Source organism: Uloborus diversus, chromosome 2 (genome assembly GCF_026930045.1).
Source record: "Uloborus diversus isolate 005 chromosome 2, Udiv.v.3.1, whole genome shotgun sequence".
In the NCBI taxonomy this organism is placed as follows: domain Eukaryota; kingdom Metazoa; phylum Arthropoda; class Arachnida; order Araneae; family Uloboridae; genus Uloborus; species Uloborus diversus.
Window position 1 is genome coordinate 95,532,629 of NC_072732.1, and position 11,526 is coordinate 95,544,154.

Consider the following 11,526-nt stretch of genomic DNA (forward strand, 5'->3'; position numbering starts at 1 on the left):
TGTCATAAATTAAGTACTTATTGTGTATAAAATTTTAAATTTAAAATATGCTATTAGAAAACTTAGTGCAGCCCTCTGTTTGATTAGCGTTCAAAACCAACGGAGTGTAACGGAGAATTCGTTCTTAATCAATGGTAAATATTTTAAAATAAGAAGGAAGTTATTATCTCTTACTAAAAACAGTCGCTTGAAACGACACTCCCGTAAGAACATGAAAAGAAAAACCAAAAAGCAACGGTCTCAATGCAGGTGTTAAAAAAAAGAAGGAAATCAATAAAGAACTGCAACATTTGGTCTACATTTTTCATACGAACGAACTCTCGGTCTGACACCTGATAAATAAGATAGAGAAAGTACTGAGCGTAAGAACTTTCTCGACCAATCAAACCCAAGTTGATGGTGTGCGAAAACCTACTTGGGCTAACATTCTAGGTTACCTCTGCCATGTATGTCAACATTGGCAAAGGAAAAGGAAAATACTGAAAATTTGTTGCACAGACCAAAAACATATATAATTGATAGCTGTGCAACTTTTTCAACTGGGCGGTGCTCTCCAGAGTTACAAGACAGCCAACCAGGGCTTATTGCGTAGTCAGTCTAAGTGGCTCACAGCTGTCTACAGAACTGTTTACTTGCACTTAAGTACCTCGAAACCCAAAGATGCCTTACGATGTCTCGCACTGTTCGTAATATGAATTGATTTGCCCATATTATTCGCCTAAAGAAACGACCAGAGTACGCAAAAGGGATTTTAAAAAGTAAATAACATGGCCTTCCTAAGAATTCACAACAATGCTACCACAGCAATGGAAATTGACGAAAACCAAGGTATGAAAACATTGTGATGAATATTAATTGAATAAATAGATAGCAACTAAAAGAAGCAAGGATCAAGAAATTTGAGTGTTTAAGGTTTAAGGTTCCAAAATTAAAATTTAGGTTAACTGAATACGACGATATGCTTGGTTTGGTTCTCACCCAAAGTAAGTCTACCCCGAATCACAAAATGTCCTTTCGTCACAAGAAACAGGAATAAATATAGTATCCGAAACAATTTTGGAAATTTAAGTCCTACGCCAGCTGTGTGTCGTAAATAGAAATACTACTAAAATAGCACGGAATTTGCAGATGGCCACGAAGGAGACGATGCTTTCATTGCAGCAATACTGTAACAGAAGTAAAAGCGCTAAAATACAGAAATTCATTTCGAAAAACGCTTTTGTGAACTAAGTAACTACCCAAAGCAGGTAAAGATTCTCTGTTGAAAGTACAAGCAAATATTTTCTGTATACACCATCTTTAGTTCTTTGTTGAGTTATGTGCTGTTTAACATTAACCCTTAATTTTGAACGCATATGCAGAAAGTTTTTGAAAAGAAGATTTCAAATTTAAAATTTTATACGCAATAAGTACTTAATTTATGACACACCACGCATCTAGAAATGCATCACATGTGATAAAACTATAGAATTTTGGCAGAGAAATATTAAAAAAACTGAAAATTGACAAAACTTCTACTCATTTGTAGCAAACAGCTGTACCAATCACATCAAAATTTTTATGGAAGTTCAATACCACCAACGGCACCTTTTCCGCGCAACCCATCATCGAAAATAAAAACATACTATTTTTACTAATTTTGGCTATAAACATGAATAAACAGCATTTTTCCGAAACTTTAACTCAGTTGCGGCAGATCAAGAAAGTCAGAAGAAATTCAAATTTTTTGTGTGCACTTTGCTCCACCAATGACACTTTTCCGCACTACCCATCGTCGAAACAAAAAAGTTGTTTTTCGGCCCACCCAAATGTTCATCCGCGTGCAGGCACTGCAGTGGAGCCTCCTGCGACAACGTACCAAATGTTGAAATAGAAACAGATTTCGATTCCTCATTAGGCGAAAATCTTCCCGATTTCAACATGGAAAATGTCTTGTCGGCACAAAACATCCTCGATAGATCGCCAACCCTTGTAAGAATATGTCATCGCGATATGACGAGACAGATACGGACGAATCTTAACTGGGGCCATTTAAGAGGGCCAACGTAACTTTCATTGAATAATTCAACTGAATAACTAATTAAAAATTTTTACTTAATGAAAGTATCTATTAGATCTTGTTGTTTGTTTTAGTTGACTATTCACATTACAGCTTAATATTAAACATTATATTTTGAACCTTTTCGTATTTTGTTTTAACATCCCATAGTAAAACATAAAAGGCTTCCATAACATAGCAGATGTATAAATGGATGTATGAAAAATGAGTGGGGGAGGGAACCTGTTTATGGGCCCTTAAATCTCTTCAGAATCCACTAGAACGGATGAGGAGTAGAACGGGGGCTAAGTTGTAAGGAAGCGGGGTAAAAATTGATTTAAAACCACAAAATTTTGCGAAAAATTGCGATTTTTTTTTTTTTAAATCAAACTGAGATGCTATCTCTCAAAAACTATTGTATCTAGAAAAATGATTCTGGATTCATATTGTAGTTTTGTCTACTTTAAAAACGTTCATTGAAGGTACTATTGAAAAACTCTAGTCGGTTAGGGTTAAAATCACCAAAAACTACCGAAAAGGCCGAAATTTCACGTTTTTTTTTTTTTTTTTTCGATTTTTAACTAGGTTGCGTTCGGCGCTCGAGGTCACAAACTTGGATTATTTAATAGACCAATATCATAAACACAGCAAAAAATCAGAACTGTCGGATTTAATGCATGGTACTCCCTCTTTTAGACGACAAGGTTACTGGACCATTAGAGTTAAATAAATAGTTTTATACAACATAAAATTTGAAATTTTCCAATTGCAATTCTTGCTGCGAGAGGAATGAAAAATATATTTAAAAGTTTATATTCTACTTACATTATGAAAATAATTGCTGGAAGTTAAATTAAAAAAAAAATGGCTAAGACGCAATTTTCTTCTCAACCAATGTTCAAGTTTGCTTCCAGCACAATTAATCATAATAATCTCTCAACTTCCGTTATCTCAAAACAAAATGTTTAAAGATGTCTCTAAAAGTGGTTTATTTTTGTTAATAGTTTATGGAAATTAACTGCCCTTTTAATTACATTCTTAAATGCACACAAATTTTAGAATTCTTTTTCAGCGCTTACATTTTTCTTCCTTGGAGACAGGAACGAAGTTCATGAATAATTTATCTCGAGGTTGTTGCGAAAATGCGTGATTAAAATTTCTTTCTTCAATCAGAAGAAAATCTCGTCGCAAAATGGATTTTTATGTTAACTTTTATTCAGTGCAGAATAAATATTTCTTTCCATCCAGAAAATTACATTATTTTTGGTAAAATTTCTTTAAAATGATTAACTTTTAAAAAATGTCCGACTTTGAAACGATATTTGAAGGTTTAGGACTAGCATTGAAAGAGCATTTATAAAGAAGTAAAACAAGATTTTCCCAACTTATCGGAAAATTTAGAAGCAGCACCTTCGCAAAAAACGAGTTGGAGGAGTTTTGAAAATCAGAGCCTTACAAGATGAAACTTTAAGAAGATTTTGATGAGGTCCCAAAAACCATGGGTTTCAACTACAGAAACTGTTGGAAAACATTTTTGCCTCTGAAACCAGCAGTACGAAAACCAATCCTCATTACCACTTCAGAATACACGATCTAATTTACTTATTCGTTCCGAGGCATCCAGCATTCAGATTATAGATGCAAATACGAGGTATGTTTTTAAAGTAAGGTCCGTTTTGAAATTAAAAAAAAACAAGGACAGACAAGGACGGATGCAAGGGAGGGCGATGGGAGCGATCGCCCCCTCCTTGAGGCAAGATGAAGAAACTCTCCTTCGGCATATTTTCTATATTCCGGAGTTCCAAAAACTTAATTTTGGACGGTCTTCAATAATGTTACGAAACAGAGGACTCTCCCCCGAAATTTTTTCAAAATTGTAGTTTTGAAATAGCACTTGAGCTTTAGAGATAAAGATCGGTTCGGAACTTTATACAGGAAGTTCTTCGAAGTTCCAAAAACACAATTTTAGACATTTTAGATGATATAGCTCTCTCCCGGAAAGTTTCTTCAATAAGAGTCCGAAAAAGCCAACTATCGGACACTTTTGATGAAGTTAAGGTGAAGGATGGGGTTTAGTATACTCCTCAGGATTTTTTTAGAGATAGAAATTCCAAAAAAAAAAAAAAAAATAATTCAGACTATCTTCCATGATGAATAAAATATGACAACGTATATAAAGTACAAATTGAGAATGGGAAAAGGTTAAAAAACCAGCAAACAGCTGTTTCGGCACTCTAAACTACAAGTGCCATCATCAGTGCATTAAACACGAAGACAGGTTCACCCGACTAAAACACAGTCGAGGCGAACAATGGAATGAGAGACGAGTTGTAAAAGATATGAGAGCAGTACCGGAAACCATGACGTCAAGGTTACGTCAGAACTCCAGAGGACAGTTGCACTCAGGAGAAAAACGCACAGACAAAAAATAAATCAAATAACAGATTACCAAACATTAGGAAAAGGGGGAGTGCTAGACAAATCATTGACGATTAAATTAGCATTTTTCCATATGTAATATGACTCCCAAAAATCTAAATCAAGAATAGACGAACACTCGTGAATAACTTTGGCGGAAGAAAAAATAAAATTGTGACCGCAGGACCAACAATGTTGAGCAATAGAGGAGCGTTTGAGATCCTGTTTTTTGTCGTAATTTTCGTGTTCTTTTATCCGGAATTTGAGGGATCATCGAGTCTGCCCAATGTAGGCCAATTTGCACTGGCAGGAAACACTGTAAATGCCCTATTTGTAAAGGTTGTGAACAGGGTGTTTAAGCTGTGAAAATTTTAATTTATTAACAGGAGAAAAAGTGACGGAAAAATGAAACTTTTTTAAGATTTTGGCAATTTGTAGACTGATTTTAGGAAAAAAGGGGTAAGACAACGGAACTCGAATAGTTCACAGGAGCAAGTGTTTGATTTTTGTTAGTTGAGCTACATAGCTTCTTATAAATGGCATCAATAATATCTGATGTGAATCCCCGATCCACCGCAATACGTCGTAGGTAATTCAGTTCTGATGAAAGTAAATTGGAATTTGAACAAATGGCTAAAGCACGGTAAAATTTAAAGCATCCAATCAATCTAAAGCAAGATCTAAAAGCAGCAAATTTTTGTTTAGGAGGATGAACGGATAACTTGTGGGGGGGGGGGAAGAGAAACAGCAAAGGGTTTACGGAAAACAGTAGTTGTAAACGTATTGTCATGACGAGTGATGGACACATCAAGAAAAGAAAAATGATTACCAGATTCCAATTCAACTGTAAATTGAATATGTGGGTCAATAGTATTTAGGATGGATAAAAGGTTATCAAGGTCACTGACAGACGAGACCAAAAGCACAAAAATGTCGTCAACGTACCTGACGTAAAAATCAAATTGTATAATTTTAAATAATTTAAGTTCGAAATAGTGCATGTAAATGGTTTAACCTTTAATGGTTTTAATGGTTCAACCTTTTTCCATTCTCAATTTGTACTTTATATACGTTGTCATATTTTATTCACTATGCAGTACAAAGTTTGCGACTACTTTTTATGTATCTTCCATGATGCTAGGAGGCGTAGGTTTGGGAATATAAACATCTGAAAAAATCGCCCCCTTCTTGAATGCTCTCTGGATCTGTCCTTGAGTACAGATAGATTCAAGAAATTTATTGCACAAAAATCTACCATCTTCACGCTATTTTCCGACATTGCTTCCGTGATTTTTCCAAGCATTTGCCATAGCGTGGTACAGATTTTTGTATACCTATTCGTGCAAAGTTGCCACCTGAGTAGTCAACGATGAGGACTCTTACCGGACTTTTTGAACATCTGGTCTGCCCCCCCCCTCGCAGCAACTTTCATTTATTTCGTCATCTAAAGTCTTTCCTCGGTGGTCTGTGGCACAACAGCAATAATGAGTTCAGAGAACATGTTACCCCCATGGTTGACTACACAAGCGGCAATTTTCTGCGAATAGGTATACAAAAACCTGTACCACGCTATGACAAATGCTTGGATAAATCACGGGAGCAATGTCAAAATATAGCGTAAGGGTGGTTGCTTTTTCTGCAATCAATTTCTTTGCTCTATCTGTACTCGTTTTTTTCTTTTTTTTAATTTCAAAACGGATCTTACTTTAAAAACGTCCCTCGTCATTTTATCTGGAATGTCTCCCGACACCCCTCCTTAACTTGGGACACTTTGTTTCGATCTTTCTCTCATTTATTCAGCAGAAGAAAATAGTTTGGGACACCAATTATAATTTTAAAGAAGCTTATTTTACAAGCCAATAAAGAAAAAAACATCATTGAATATAAATAATATAATCTTCTGAACTCTCAAAAACGTACACTTGCCCCTGAAAGCATTAAATATCTCCCCAGCTTTCAAAATTCCTTTGAATGCAATATTTCTGCTTTCCCCTTTACATTTGGAAGCACAAGAGCAATTGGTGAACCGAAATAATTAATAGAGTTTATATTTAACTCTCCATGTTCCCTATTTTACATCTTTTTTTACATTCATTTTCACTCCTTCACAATACGGGAAATCCACTACAAATAAATTAGCCTCACCCATACTCTGAGACTCATTTTCATTGGAACTAATCTGTAATATTTTGGCAAAACGTCTTATGCTCATCAATAGATTCAAAAATTTTTAACAATGACAACTTATTTTGTCCTGTTATGGTATGACATTTACAGTCAAAATAGCTATCAATTTATAAAATTGTGTCTATAAGTTTTTATTTAATACAATTATACGCTTTCCCCCCCCCTCAATATTCCTAAAAGGCATTTATTATGCCTTGGTATCCTAACTTAGAACAGTGTCCCAAGTTTGGAACGCATTTGAAATTTCTCAAATTTATGAATAAATAAGTTCAACTGAATTATTTGGGTGGAAATGAATTTGCCCCCTATAAGGCACAGGTACATAGCCGAAATGAATTGTGAAACAAATTCAAACTAATGCTGCTCAGTTAGCGTAGGTAACTGACTTATTTCCATACTTATAAATTGCAATTTTTTTCGAAATTTTCAAAATGAAAAATAGCCCATACAGGTGATACTTCAAAGTTTAACTCGCATAGCCTCAGAAGATAACTATTCGTTTGATCTGTAACTCCATTTATTTCTGACTGGCAAAATACCAACAGCTGTACCAGCCCTCAAAACTAAATCCGACAGCATGTCCCAATTTAGGGTACTGTCCCAAGTATGGGCACTTGACTGCATGTGAACCTTTTGTAACGCGACAAACATCTAATCTGTAACCCATATCAGAACCACACAAACGGGTTTTTTTGCTGGGTAAAGTCAAAGAAAATGTTTATCAAACGGTGGTGTAAGCACGCCGGTGTACAAGAACTTAAAAACTCATTTACTCCGAATTATTACGAACCACTGATAGACGCCACCGTTCAATTGTTTAGCCTTACAAATCGCGCTTTGTAACACTACGAAAATAACAAGTACACACATTGAACGTACAAAAGCTTAAGGGTCATTTCACGGTATTTGACATTTATGTCGAGTCCGTAACGTGATTTTTTTTTTTTTTGCCGTAACTTTTAAATTTACTATTTGATTTGCAAGTTATTTTAATTTGAGTTTGTGTGTTGATAGGAAAAGCTCAAAATAAAATATGCTAATCAAACAGTAAATTAAAAAGTTATGGCCAAAAAGGTCACATTGTGAACTCGACATAAAGGTATAAATTACCACGAAATGACCCTTAAAGAAAAAGCTGGGAGTATGTTTATTTAATTTCCTGCATCATTTATTTCAATACGTGTAATAGTTTTGAGAATATAAGGTTCGAAATCTGGGCATTCTTTTGTTCGAGCCATTTGTATACCAACATTTTTCCATTCACGAAATAATGAAAACGCAAACTTCGCTATTTATGAAAATTTCATTCATTTATTTAAAAATTCCATAAATTTAGTAATCCTGTACTCAGGATTCATATTTCTAAGGAATAATAAGCTAAAATCTGCTTTTTAAATGTAAAAATTGAATAAATTACGAGATGATCATATTTATTTCAAGTCTTTCACATTAAAATTATAAAAAGAACTACATTTGACAAAAATACTTTTAAACTTACAGCGTTGAAAAGTGTCATAGTAGGCCTTAAAAATCCACACTACATTTCTGTTCAATTTGTAAAGATAAAATTTTTAAGATCGTAAAAACAAGGTAACAAATTGACAACTCCATTTTACTTTTTTCTCGAAAACAATTTTAAATATAACACACAGGAATAGAGGGAGTATTTGGGTCCGTATAGCAAAGTTTCAGAATCAGCCAGACAAATTCCGGCCAAGACAACTATATATCCGGTAAACACGCTAATTAGAGAAAGTTCTGGAAAACCATTTGCCTTCAATACTTGAGCCGGTTGAACTGTTCCAAGACCAAAAATAATAACAACAGCTGAAACAGTGTATCCACTTTGAATCCATTTGATCGGCAAAATCTGAAAGAGACAGCTTATTTAAAACTCTGGAAATGAATGCTACTTATCACAAGATGTAAGGGAATGTGGGGCAAAGTGAAATGGTGAAATATTTACTTCGCTTTTAGCACCACTTACCTAGTAATATTCTAACTATGTAGCAACATATGTAGGTTATTCCAGTCAAGAAAAAATTACCTCTGAAAATCAAAGCATATTATAATACTGGCAATTTTCAAAAATTGATACTCAAATTGTAATATTTCGTTGTAAGTCTAAAATTATTTTGATATCAAATGATAAAGTTATTGTTATTAACATATTGAATACTAATTGGAACTTTCTAACATTCGGTGCAGCATTTATTCAGCTAATATTTAGCTTATTTGTATTTAATATTTTTCACAATTAGTCGAGTGCATGCGGGGTAAAGTGGATGGGACAAAGTGAAATAGTTCATTTCGTTTACTTATTTAATCATTTACTACATCACTTAAGTGTTCATTTATTAAATAATTTATTTGCATTCCTTTATATAATACACTTATTAATTCACTTATTCTTATTCATTCAAAATATTTTATTCACTCGCTATGTTTTTCCTCATGTTTTAACTAACTTAGTTATTAGTTTATTGTTTCATTATCTTTTCATTTATTCAAATACCCTTTTATTTGCTCTTCAATTTGCTCAAAAATATTTTTCAGAATCGAATAGAAAATATTTCATTCGAAAAATATTTCATTTGTAATTTTGCCTTACAGAAAAAGTGAACATTTTCCAGTTTTTGGAGGCACAATTTTACTGCCCAAAATTTAAAATAATGTTTCAATGCAAGTTTTACCTTAAAATACAATGATCTGTGATTTTCAAAACAAATTTTCAATGTGTTTGTTCACTTACAAAAAGTTCAGTTATCTTAACCATTTCACTTTGCCACACGTTCCCCCTACTTTTAATGTTTTATCATTAACCCTTCTTAAGCCCCAAAAGAGGGATTTTTACCATCTTGCGTTTGTTAATGTCTACATCTATGGTATGTCACTTGTGGAGCTATTTCATTTGAAGGGCTCAGGGCAAAAATGTGACAAAGAGTGACTTTCCGATTACAAATTTTGTTCCTCATAACTAAATTTGAAATAAACATGACAGTGGATTGTGTCATTTGGAGAAAAACATATCCGGTTTTAGTAATGCAGAACATAGAATGTATAATACCTTTGATAAATTCTACAAATATTTTTTTATAAATTAGAAATTGTCCTATTGAAAAATTCACATCATGTGGCACAACTCTTGCCCAGAGTCTTTCCTGTGTATTTATATGTATAAATATATTAACTTTAAAACTCAAGCACATTATTGTTGATAAATTACAAATTTTATGTTTTATAAATCCGCACACAATCGTGCTTTGTTTTATATAGCATCAAATAAATAGTGAATTCAAGCGTTTAACCTACTTATTCACAAAGACATTTTTTACAACGACCTTTAGGTATAATTCGCTCGTTTGGAAAAGAGTGCCACAATACGAATTTTTTTTCTTTTTTCCCGCTTAGGTCTTTAAATGACGTTATCTTCTATGGAAAATAATGAGATTTTTTGTTCTAATATTAACTGGAGAGCAAATCAAATTTAATTTTCTTATAGCAAATTCCCTGAACAGTTACATTTCAAACACTTCTCCTGTAAAATTTCATCGTATTGTGACACTTCTTCCAAATGAGCGAATTAGCATTGAAGTTATATACTAAAACTGCGAAACGATTAAAGACCAAACGGTTTCAGAACAATTTCCTTATATTCCTTCAAAAATGTAAAATCTTGCAAAAAACGTTTCGTTACATCTCCAAGCTAGTATTAGAAGTTCATGCAAAGGAGTACAAAGTAAAAAACTTTGGTTAAACCAAATCTATATTTTAATAGAAACAGAAAAAAACCTTTTTGAAGTATAAGCTGAACTATGCAATAGTTTTTAAAACGATAGCCTGGATCAAGCATTTACCCCCTCCCATTTTAAGCAATTCCATGGTTCTTTAGATCAACGTTAGTTCCTTCTTGCTTTAAGGTAGGAAAACTTTTCCTAGGCAATTTTTATCTTTAGCATGCATGCATCACTACGTAAAAAGGAAATGGGGGATACGTTAAAATTCCAACCTTTGATTGGTTACCCCTTTGAAATTACATTTAATTAGAAGATTGCCTGTTCCTGAACTGATTTATCAGACATCATAAATAACAATAGTTCATTTTTCTGATGTAAGAAATAGAAAAGTATTCATTAACAAAAAAAGTAAAATTGGAATGAATTTTTAAAGTTTTTGAACCGATTTCATACAGTTTTCTTTTTGTTTTATAAGTTAAAAATGACCGAAAAACTAGTTTTGCAAGATTCCAAATTAATACCATCCAATGACCTCGGAATTTTGTTAATGTTTCACTGGCAATTTCTTTAGACACAAAATTTTGAACTCAAATACCCATCTTATGTTTTACATAATTTTCTGTCTTTAAAAAAGAATTTTTCATATCGGTCCAGCATTCTTGGAGCAATACGAAAACATACATAAAAAGCCGAAAGACAAAATCAAAACCTCCTTTTTTGAAGTCTGTTAAAAACGTCATGTAATATCAATAGAAAGCTCTATCGCTTAGCATTGCAACGATTTGGGAATTTTTATTCTATAATTAGGCATGTTGCAGGCATGTCTTAGTACGCAATTGAATTTTTCGCCCATTAAGTTTTTTTTTTTGTCACCTCTGAGTTAAGCAAATTTCAAAATAGGAATTTAAAAATTGGAAAGACGACTTATATTTTCGTATGCGCTCTTCATGGCAATTTTTTTTTTTTTTTTTGAAATTATAACCGAGGGCAATTTTTTTTTTTTTAATTTATGTGACGTGGAAAAATCCCCATGTGAGAGTACAAGCCAAAACTGAATTTCGGGAGCAAATGGTAAATATATGTGTGAAAAAGTCTCATTTGTGCAAATAGTGAAAATTATGAGTGGCTGTGAAGTTTAAATTAACA